This window comes from Trachypithecus francoisi, unplaced genomic scaffold, assembly GCF_009764315.1.
Source record: "Trachypithecus francoisi isolate TF-2019V2 unplaced genomic scaffold, Tfra_2.0 Contig01042, whole genome shotgun sequence".
NCBI lineage: Eukaryota > Metazoa > Chordata > Mammalia > Primates > Cercopithecidae > Trachypithecus > Trachypithecus francoisi.
The window spans coordinates 18,107-29,262 of NW_022681093.1; positions in this window are offsets into that span (position 1 = coordinate 18,107).

Below are 11,156 nucleotides of genomic sequence, written 5' to 3' on the forward strand. Positions count from 1 at the left end.
ATAACTTAGGTACACTCTTTCCTAATGAATTAATTAAAGCTGTCAGTCACCAAGTGATACTCTTACTTCATTCAGCTGTGGATTGTCCTCCTCTGACTATTTCTAATGACCATTGGACCAACTACCTGCATAAATTCCCCTCCTGTCTCCCTGCCTCATCACTCTCCCTCTCCACAGGCCCTACACACATACACCTTTAATCTGGGTAGGCTGATTGTCGCTTGCACTGTCTGGCACCACAGCTCCGGCTGGCTGACTAGAGATGATGATGACAAAGAGGCGAGCTCCCTGCCAAAGCCAAAGATAAATGTCACTCTTGTAATAAAACTCAATTGCAGTCAAATTAATCATAATAAATCTGCAGCTGTTAGAGAAAATGGAGCAATTTGGAGGAAATCTGTCTGAAACTCTGAGTAAGCAGTGGACCCACAGACGCCCCAGCAGCCTAGGTGGGCAGGGGACATAGGTCACAGGTGGACTTCTAGGCCAGGAAATGGGTCCTCACCAGAATTCATGAGAAGCTACATTCTCTTTCTAAGTGGTATCTTATTATATATGACTTTTTTATAAGAGCAGTGAATTATCAGAATTAAGGAATCTTCACAGCACATTAGATGCATTTGCCGGAGTAGACAGATGCTCCTTTGCTGTCAAAACACAATGGAAGACCTGGGGATACATCTGTGTGGCTCAGAGAATGAAGTGATTTCCATGCCAACTGGCCGTGGCTTCCCTACAGCTCCACACTTAGGAGACTCTGTCCCACTGCTTTGTCCTGGCTGCATGCCAGGCAGTACAAGGTGCTCATTTTGACATTGTTTTTACTAAGAAACTTCATCTTTCTTAGCAATTTGTGATTTTCTTTTTAGACTTCATAGGAGACTCCACTTTTCTCCATGCTGCCTCCTTCTCCAAACGTCAGCTGTCTGTGTGTCTGTGTGGGGTGTGTGTGGTGTGTGTGTGTGGGGTTTGTGGGGGGGGTTTGTGTGTATGTGTCTGTATGTGGGGGTGTGTGTGTGTCTATGTGTGTGTGGTGTGTGCATATGTGTGATGTGTTTGTGGTGTGTGTTTGTGTGTGTGTGTGCATGTATGTGGAGGGTCTTCAAGCTTGCACAGGCAGAGCCTCTGTGCATTACTGTATTGGCAAATGATTCTCCTCAACCAATGCACTCAGAAAAAACAGGGACTATCCAATCCCCCAATACGTATGCCCAGAAATACGTTTTACATTCAGTTTAACAAACTACAGAATTTACTTAGCGTCTCAGGGTAAGAACAATTTCTACCTCATGAAACACTGTCAGAGATTAAGAAAAATGATCTATTTAATATATTTGTACCTAATAAAGGGTTTGGGCCAGAGACTTACAATTGAAAATCAGTGTCCATCTCTCCCTTATGCCTGAAAGGTATTAATGGAAAGAGAAAGAGACATAAGGTACAGAAAGTAGAAGCAAAGAGTTCAGGAAAGATATAATCTCTTGATATCAGACATTACGTATTATGATACAGTTTTTAACAAATACAGTACAATGAAATGTTGTAAGAAAAAGAACATACTGTAGAATGCTATGATTTATCACAATATGATCTCACATAAGATGTGATGCTTTGAGATGGGACATGGGACAATTTTGACACCTGAGATAAGAATAAGAACATTCCGTGTGAGATCAGATTTCAGATAAAGTTTCTTGTATGTGGAAGGCTGGGATTAAGAAGGCAGGAAAAAGTGCTTACACCATTGCTTCTAGCCAAAAGCAGAATTCAGCTTGGATATGCTATGAGTAAATGAGTTGAATGTAAGACAGAAAAACTTAAAAAAATAATTGTACACAAGGGAATAATGTGAAAAGCCACTTCTTTCTGAATGAGTGAAATATTGGTGCTTGTTTTTCAGTATTTACATCTAAATAATAATACCTCCTTCGGCATGAAATAATAATACCTCCTTCGGCATGAAAATGAAAAAAGTGGCCGGGTGCGGTTGCTCAAGCCTGTAATCCCAGCACTTTGGGAGGCCGAGACGGGCGGATCACGCGGTCAGGAGTTCGAGATCATCCTGGCTAACACGGTGAAACCCCGTCTCTACTAAAAAATACAAAAAAAAGCTAGCCGGGCGAGGTGGCTGGCGCCTGTAGTCCCAGCTACTCCGGAGGCTGAGGCAGGAGAATAGCGTGAACCCGGGAGGCGGAGCTTGCAGTGAGCTGAGATCCGGCCACAGCACTCCAGCCTGGGTGACAGAGCGAGACTCTGCCTCAAAAAAAAAAAAAAAGAAAATTAAAAAAGTACATCTAATTAAATCCAAGTGATAGGACATAACATAATCAATATCCTGAACAGCAAAAGAAGGTTATTTTAATTTTGAGGGCAAACAGATTACCAGTTACAATGGCAACTAAAATGCGTTTTTAAAAGATGTTGAAGGACATTGTCTTGGAGAAGCTTTTCAGTGTATGTTTGCACATGGCAGTTATCCCTGTGGATGTGGATGTGTGTGTGTTTGTGTGCGTAGCGTATGTGTGGCCTGCTTAAAAGCAATTATCATTGAGACTAACTATATTCGTGCTCAAAAATAATATATAAAGTACACTCTAGCTTTTCTTACCAGCCTTTTTGTCTCACATGTGTAGTCTGCTGCCAGAAAAGGTCAGGTAATCAGCATCCATGAATTATCGTGTGCTTGTCTGTTTTAATAGTACATCTACCTGTCTCTCCTTCCCTTTCCCATCTCCCTTTCCAGGTATTATATGGCTAGATTTTATTAGATCAGTCCGTATTTTTACTATCTCTTTCTTCAGTTGTAATAAGATGAGTTTTAAAGTGTGAAACTTATTAAATATGTATTTAGTACATATTTTATGTATGTACTAAATATACATAAATATGTATGTATTAGGCTGTTTATATATACATATAAATACATAATAAGTATATGTATAAATATGTAATAAACAATGTTGTTTATTATTATTCAGACGATTTAAATGTTTAAGAATGTGCTGCAAGGACAACCCATAGACATTTCATTCTTTGAACAATTCTGAAATATCATTTCCTATTAAGAAGTTGTGTGAGCACTGACAACCTCGCCCCTCCTCTTCCCTAGAGATTAATTTATTTCCTGCAGTGCTTGCTTTTCATGGAAATCTTACTCGTAAGTAAGCCTTCACCAACGGGAGATCTCATCAGCAGAATGCTAATTATAAAACAAAACCGTGTACCATATTGAGAGGGAAAAACAGTTCTCTAGGCAAAGCAATCTTTTTGTTTTCTTTTTACTCTGCTCTGTGCTCCATCTATGGTTGAACAGAAATATTAACCCCTGGGAAAATATTCCACGAGGTGCTGGGGGATGGTAGAAAGTGCAAGTGTTGCAATGAGACAGACCCAAGACTAAGCTCTAATTCAAAGAATGTCACATTTGTTTGTGATTTTGTTTTCTTCTCTTTAAAATTAGAATAAAAATACTTATCTTACACGGAATTTCTTGTGTTTTAAAATATCGCTTAATGTGTATGCTAAAAATATATATTCTTGGGATCTATTCTCTAGAGCAGAGTTGGAAAAGCATCATGGCCTATGGGTAAAATATTAATAGGTTCCATTGCTTGATTTTTATGGCTGGGGAGCCAGAAATGTTTAATTTTTCATTTTCTTTTTTTCTTTGAGACGGAGTCTCGCTCTGCCACCCAGGCTGGAGTATAGTGGCCAGATCTCAGCTCACTGCAAGCTCCGCCTCCCGGGTTTACGCCATTCTCCTGCCTCAGCCTCCCCAGTAGCTGGGACTACAGGCGCCCGCCACCTCGCCCAGCTAGTTTTTTGTATTTTTGGTAGAGACGAGGTTTCACCGTGTTAGCCAGGATGGTCTCGATCTCCTGACCTCGTTATCCGCCCACCTCGGCCTCCCAAAGTGCTGGGATTACAGGCTTGAGCCACCGCGCCCGGCCTGAGCCTGAGGCATGAGAATGGCTTGAACTCGGGAGACAGAGGTTGCAGCCAGCCGAGATCGTGCCATTGCACTCCAGCCAGGGTGACTGAGGGAGATTCCATCTCAAAAAAAAAAAGAGGCCGTGCTCAGTGAGCTGAGATCCGGCCACTGCACTCCAGCCTGGGCGACAGAGCGAGACTCCGTCTCAAAAAAAAAAAAAGAAAAGAGAAACTAATTTGGGCATTTTGTTTAACAAAGATTATCATAATGCAAAGGAGTATATACAGAGTTTAAAGACTAATGGTAATAAACATCTGTATACCTTTTGCCTAAGTTTTATAAGACAGACTTTGGTACCACGTGGTGACATTTAAAATACTATACAGTAGATGCTCTGACCATAGACATCAGCAATTAAGTACCTATAAAGGGACTCTGAATACCTTACCTGTTCTTTTCCAGGTAGATTTGTGGCTTTTAAAAAAATCATATTTTTCTGATATAGAAAATTATAAGAGTTCTTTTAGTTTTTTTTTTTTCAGTTTGCGTCTCTGGCAATTATTTTTACCTACAGTATTTTTTGTTTGCCTCTACATTTTCTTCTCTCTACCATATCATTTTTTAATATTGTTTGATGAAAAAGTTGAAAACATCAAAAAGTTGAAAGAATGGTGCAGTGAACACCTATGTATTCATCAACTTTGATTCAATAATTGTTAATATTTGTCTTGTTTTGTTTTTGTAACCCAATTTAACATACGAATTCTTCAATTTGCCTAAGAAAAAATGTGCTCTGAAATAACCACAATTCCATAATCACATCTAAGAAAATAAGGTCATAACAGCATCTATTAATACTATCTAATTTTTCCTCTTATTTGTCTTTAATATAGTAACTCAGTAGCAATGACATAATATTCTTATAGCAGTATTTATCTTCTTTACTTGCTTTGCTTAATAAATACTTAAGCCCTTTTTACAGCCCCATTTTCTCTCCCCTGTACACCCAGTATTATTTTATTGTTGCTTTAGTTAAATCATTAAACAGTATTCCCATTATTTTGTTAGTGTTTCAGCTGCCAGCCTTATTTTCTGTTTTTCTTTTCTTTCTTTCTTTCTTTTTTTTTTTTTTTTTTTTGAGACAGTCTGGTTCTGTCCCCAGACTGGAGTACAGTGGCACGATCTTGGCTCACTGCAACCTCTGCCTTCTGGGTTCAAGCGATTTTCCTGCCTCAGCCTTGTGAGTAGCTAGGACTACAGAAGTGTGCCACCACACCCAACTAATTTTTCTATTTTGTTGTTTTGGTTTTTGGTTTGTTTGTTTGTTTTGAGATGGAGTTTCACTCTGTTGCCCAGGCTGGAGTGCAGTGGCATGATCTCGGCTCACTGCAACCTCCGTCTCCCAGGTTCAAGCAGTTCTCATGCCTCAGCCTCCCAAGTAGCTGAGATTACAGGCATATGGCACCACACCTTTCTAATTTTTGTATTTATAGTAGAGACAGGATTTTACCATGTTGGCCAGGCTGGTCTTGAACTCCTGACCAGGTGATCCACCCACCTTTGTCTCCCAAAGTGCTAGGATTACAGGCATGCGCCACCACACCCAGCCTAATTTTTGTATTTTTAGTGGACACTGGGTTTCACCATGTTGGCCAGGATAGTCTCGATCTCCTGACCTCATGATTGACCCACCCCAGCCTCCTAAAGTGCTGGGTTTATAGGCATGAGCCACTGACTCCGGCCCAGCCTTAGTTTATTTTTTGCTTTCACTCCCTTAATGTTGGTTTCAGCCATTCTTCTAGCTTTAAATACTGTCTATATACTGTTCATTCTCAGACTTCTGGTTTTCTTTCCTTATTTTTTTTTTTTAAGAGATAGGGCTGGGATGGACACAATGGCTCACACCTGTAATCCCAGCACTTTGGGAGGCCAAGGTGAGTGGATCACCTGAGGTCAGGAGTTCGAGACCAGCCTGGCCAACATAGTGAAACCCCATCTTTACTAAAAATACAAAAAATTATCTGGGTGTGGTGGCAGACGCCTGTAATCCCAGCTACTCAGGAGGCTGAGGCAGGAGAATCACTTGAACCCAGGAGGCGGAGGTTGCAGTGAGCCGAGATCATGTCATTGCACTCCAGCCTGGACAACAAGAGCAAAACCCCGTCTGTAAAAAAAAAAAAAAAAAAAAAAAGATAGGGTCTGTCACACAGGCTGGAGTATAGCACTATGGTCATAGCTCACTTCAGCCTCAAACTTCCAGGCTCAATCAATCTTCCTCCTCAGCCTCCTGAGGGGCTGGGACTACAGGTGCATGCCATTGCACCCAGCTGTTTAATTTTTTGTAGAGATGGGGTCTCAGTATGTTGCCCAGGCTGGTCTTGAACTCCTTGGCTTCAAGCAATCCTCTGCCTTGGCCTCCCAAAGTGCTGGGATTACAAGGATGTTCCAAGCCTCAAATTTCTGTCTCATATCAGACTTCTCTCCCAGTCTCCCATATTGAACTGCCTACTTCACACCTCCACTTAGTTATCTGGCATTTCAAAATCATTATGTCTGAAATTAAACTGCTGCTAACCCCTTAACCAGAGAGAAAACATACACAAATCCTACAACCTTAGTCTTTGCCAGCCATCTCATTTAACGACAACTCCATCTTTCTAATTGTTCAGGCTAAAACCCAGGAGTCATCCTTGACTCCTTTCTTTCTGCGATACCCTACTTCCAATCAGAAAGTCATATTTGCTCTGTTTTCATAACTTATCCAGAATCAGTCCACTTCTTACAAATTGCACTAATTTGACTATAATCCAAGCCACATTATCTCTTTCCTAGATTTTATTAATAGACCCCTAACCTGTTTCCATGTGTCCTCCCCTCTACACTGAAGTTTCTCAATACAATTGCCAGAATGATTTTTGCAAAATTTAGAATTTATTTCATTCTTTTGTTCAAATTCTTCCAGTGTATCCCCGTTATTTTTGCCTCATAGAAAAAGCCACTATTCCGGCTGGGCATGGTGGTTCACGCCTGTAATCTCAGCACTTTGGGAGGCTGAGGTGGATAATTTGAGACTAGGAGTCCCAGACTAGGCTGGCCAACATGGTGAAACCCTGTCTCTACTAAAAATACAAAAAATTAGCTGGGCATGATGGTGCGCACCTGTAATCCCAGCTGCTCAAGATGCTGAGGCATGAGAATCACTTGAACACAGAAGATGGAGGCTGCAGTGAGCTGAAGCTGCGCCACTGCACTCCAGCCTGGGTGACAGAGCAAGATTCTGTCTCAAAGATAAAAAATTTTTAAAAAGCCACTGTTCAGATCACTTGAGCTCAGGAGTTCAAGACCAGCCTGAGCAACATAATGACACCCTGTCTCTACAGAAAATAAAAAGTTTATCCAGGCTTGGTGGCACATGCCTGTAATCCCAGCTACTCAGGAGTCTGAGCTGGTAGGATCACTTGAGTCCCAGAGGTGGAGGTTTCAGTGAGCGATGATCCCACCACTGCACTCCAGCCTGGACGATAAAGTGAGACCCTGTCTGAAAAAGAAAAGAAGGCTGGGCGTGGTGGCTCATGCCTGCAATCCCAGTACTTTGGGAGGCCAAGGCGGGCGGATCACTAGGTCAGGAGTTCGAGACCAGCCTGACCAACATGGTGAAACCCCCGTCTCTACTAAAAATACAAAATTAGCTGGGTGTGGTGGCACATGCCTGTAATTCCAGCTACTCAGGAGGCTGAGGAAGGAGAATCGCTTGAACCCAGGGGCACAGGTTGCAGTGAGCTGAGATTGTGCCACTACATTCCAGCCTGGATGACAGAGCGAGACTTCATCTCAAAAAAAGAAAAGAAAAAGCCAGTGGTCACAATGACTTACAGGACTCTACCACATCATGTCTCCAATTACATCTCTTATGTCCTCTTCCTGAGAAGACTCGACCCATTACATATGTTCCTATGTTAGGAGGTTTACATGGGCAGTTCTTTTTGCTAGCAGGGTCTTTCCTGGAGATCCACCTTCCTTAATTTCTCATATATGAAGACTGCTCAAGTATCACTTTGTCAGTGAAGCCTGTTCTGCACCCCACTTTATGCAAAATTGCACTCGTCTGCCCTCCCTTACTGCGCATTTCTGGTCTCTTCTTATCCTTCCCTATTGTTTTTCCCACAGAATTTATGACTTATTTTATTACATACTCTTTATTTTGCTTGTTGCCTGACCCCCCCTACCCCTACCCCTGAATAAAAGCTCTTATGTAAGTAAAAGAGATTTTTCTCTGTGTTCTTTGTTAATATATATTCCAACTTCCTGGAAGAGTCTAAATAATTAAATAGGCTCTAAATATATGTTGATAGGCTTATAGTTCTTTTTTGTTTGTTTCCCTGGAATTTCCAATTGCTGCTTGCTTCTCTTTTACCACTTTTTTCATATTTTATATCTCATTATCCTCTTAAGTTTCCTGGAGACTACTCTCTCTTTTTTTTTTGAGATGGAGTCTTGCTCTGTCGCTAGGCTGGAATGCGCTGGTGCTATCTCAGCTCACTCCAACCTCTGCCTCCTGGGTTCAAGCAGTTCTCCCGCCTCAGCCTCCCGAGTAACTGGGATTACAGGCCCATGCCTGGCTAATTTGTTTGTATTTTTAGTAGAGACGGGGTTTCACCATATTGGCCAGGCTGGTCTTGAACTTCAGACCTTGTGATCCACCTACCTTGGCCTCTCAGAGTGCTGGGATTACAGGTGTGAGCCACCGTGCCCGGCTGAGACTACACTTTTTACAATACAAAGGTGGAATTAAAAAATGAAAATACAGTACCAGTAAATGTATTAAATGGTGTTGAATTTTGTTAGTAATTAGGAGAGCAGATAACAGTAAGATACTTTTTTTTTTTGAGACAGAATTTTGCTCCGTCGCCCAGCCTGGAGTGTCGTTGCATGACCTCGGCTCACTACAACCTCCGTCTCCCAGGTTCAAGTGATTCTCATCCCCTCAGCTTGGTGAGTAGTTTAGATTACAGATGTGCACTACCATGCCCGGTTAATTTGTGTACTTTTAGCAGAGACGGGATTTCACCATGTTGGCCAGGCTGGTCTCAAACTCCCGACCTCAGGTGATCCACCCACCTCCGCCTCCCAAAGTGCTAGGATTACAGGCATGAGCCAATGCATCCAGCCTATCTTTTTCTTATCAAGTTAATGAAAATTAAATTTTTAAATGAAAGGTAGCACAGTTTAACAAGGGTAAAGGAGTTACACTTTCATCACTCTTTGGGACTATACATTGTTACACCATTTCTGAACAGAAATTTGGAAATGTGAATTAGCCATATGCTTTAAAACTCAACATAAGTGATCATTCCATAATTTATTATAAAACAAAAATATGGACTGAATCTGAATAGGAATGGAGAATTATTAAACTGCACTTTGGTGATATAGTCATGCAGTTAAAATTCTGTGCACCCATTGAAGAAAACCTGGAGAAGTGTAGTGCCATGGAAAAAGACTTTTAAAGGGGTTTTGTAGATAGCAAGTTCCTATAAATAAATTTAATGTTGATAAGTGTGTATATATGGGGAAAAATAGGACATGATCACTACTCTCATTTTGTGTGGTGGAATTGACATATTTTCTGTGATGAACAAATACTACTTGAATATTTCAAAAGTTTTTTCAAAAATAGAAGTTTTGGATGAGACAGTTTTGAAAGTGATAGCTCTCAAGGTAAATACTCAAATAATGTGGGTTATATTGTGAGCAGATTTTTCAAAAATAAGTAAATGACTAGGTTCGAAGGAGAAATTCCCTCTCATTCTTTCTTTTTTGAGACAGTCTTACTCTGTTGCCCAGGCTGGGCAGTAGCATGCTCATGGCTCACTGCCGCATCGAACTCCTGGCTCACGTGATTCTCCCACCTTAGTTCCCTGAGTAGCTAGGACTACAGGTGGGCACCACCACATCTGGCTAATTTTTAAATTTTTTGTAGAGATGCAGTCTCACTATGTTGCCCAGGCTGATCTCAAACTCCTGGACTTAAGCCATCCTCCTGCTTCCCCCTCAAAGTGATGGGATTACAGATATGAACCACCACACGCAGCCATTAGAACATTTGCTTAACTTTATATTTAATAATCCCTTTATTGAAATATAATTCACAGGCCATACAATTAGACGCTTTAAAGTACAGGCATGCTTTGTTCTTTTGCACTGCACTTTATTATACTGCACAGATAGTGCCTTACGCCAAGCAAGCCTTTCAGCACCGCTTTCCCAACAGCATGTGCCACTTTGTCTTTCTGTCACATTTTGGTAATTCTTACAGTATTTCCAACTTTTTCATTATTACAATGTCAGTTTTGGTGATCTGTGATCAGTGATCTTTGATAATACTATTATACATGTTTCAGTTCACCTTGAATTGTGCCCACAGGAGATGACGAGATAATTATAAATAGTGTTTGTGTTCTGATCACTCTACCAACCTGCCATTCCCCTGTCTCTGTCCCACTTATTGGGCCTCCTTAGTCCCTGAGACAAAATACTGAAATTAGGCCAATTGTGCCAGGCGCGGTGGCTCAATCCTGTAATCCCAGCACTTTGGGAGGCTGAGGTGGGTGGATCATTTGAGGTCAGGAGTTTGAAACCAGCCTGGCCAGCATGGCAAAACCCTGTCTCTACTAAAAATACACAAAATAGCCAGGTGTGGTGGCGCAGGCTTACAATCCCAGTGACTTGGGAGACTAAGGGCATGAGAATCACTTGAACCAGAGAGGCGGAGGTTGCAATGACCTGAGAACATGCCACTGTACTCCAGCCTGGGTGACAGAGTGAGACTCTGTCTCAAGAAAAAAGAAAAGAAAAGAAAAGAAAAAAGAAATTAGACCAATTACGTGCTCAGTGGCTCACACCTGTAATCCCAGCACTTTGGGAAGCCGAGGTAGGCAGATCACCTGAGATCAGGAGTTCGAGACCAGAACGGCCAACATGGTAAAACCCTGTCTCTACTAAAAATACAAAAATTAACTGGGCGTGGTGGCAGGCACCTGTGATCCCAGCTACTCGGAAGGCTGAGGCAGGAGAATCTCTCGTACCCAGGAGGCAGTTTACAGTGAGCTGAGATTATGCCACTGCACTCCAGCCTGAGTGACAGAGTGAGACTCCATCTCCAAAAAATAAAAAAGAATAATGAAATTAGGACAATTAATAATTGGGCTTGGCTCAGTGACTCATG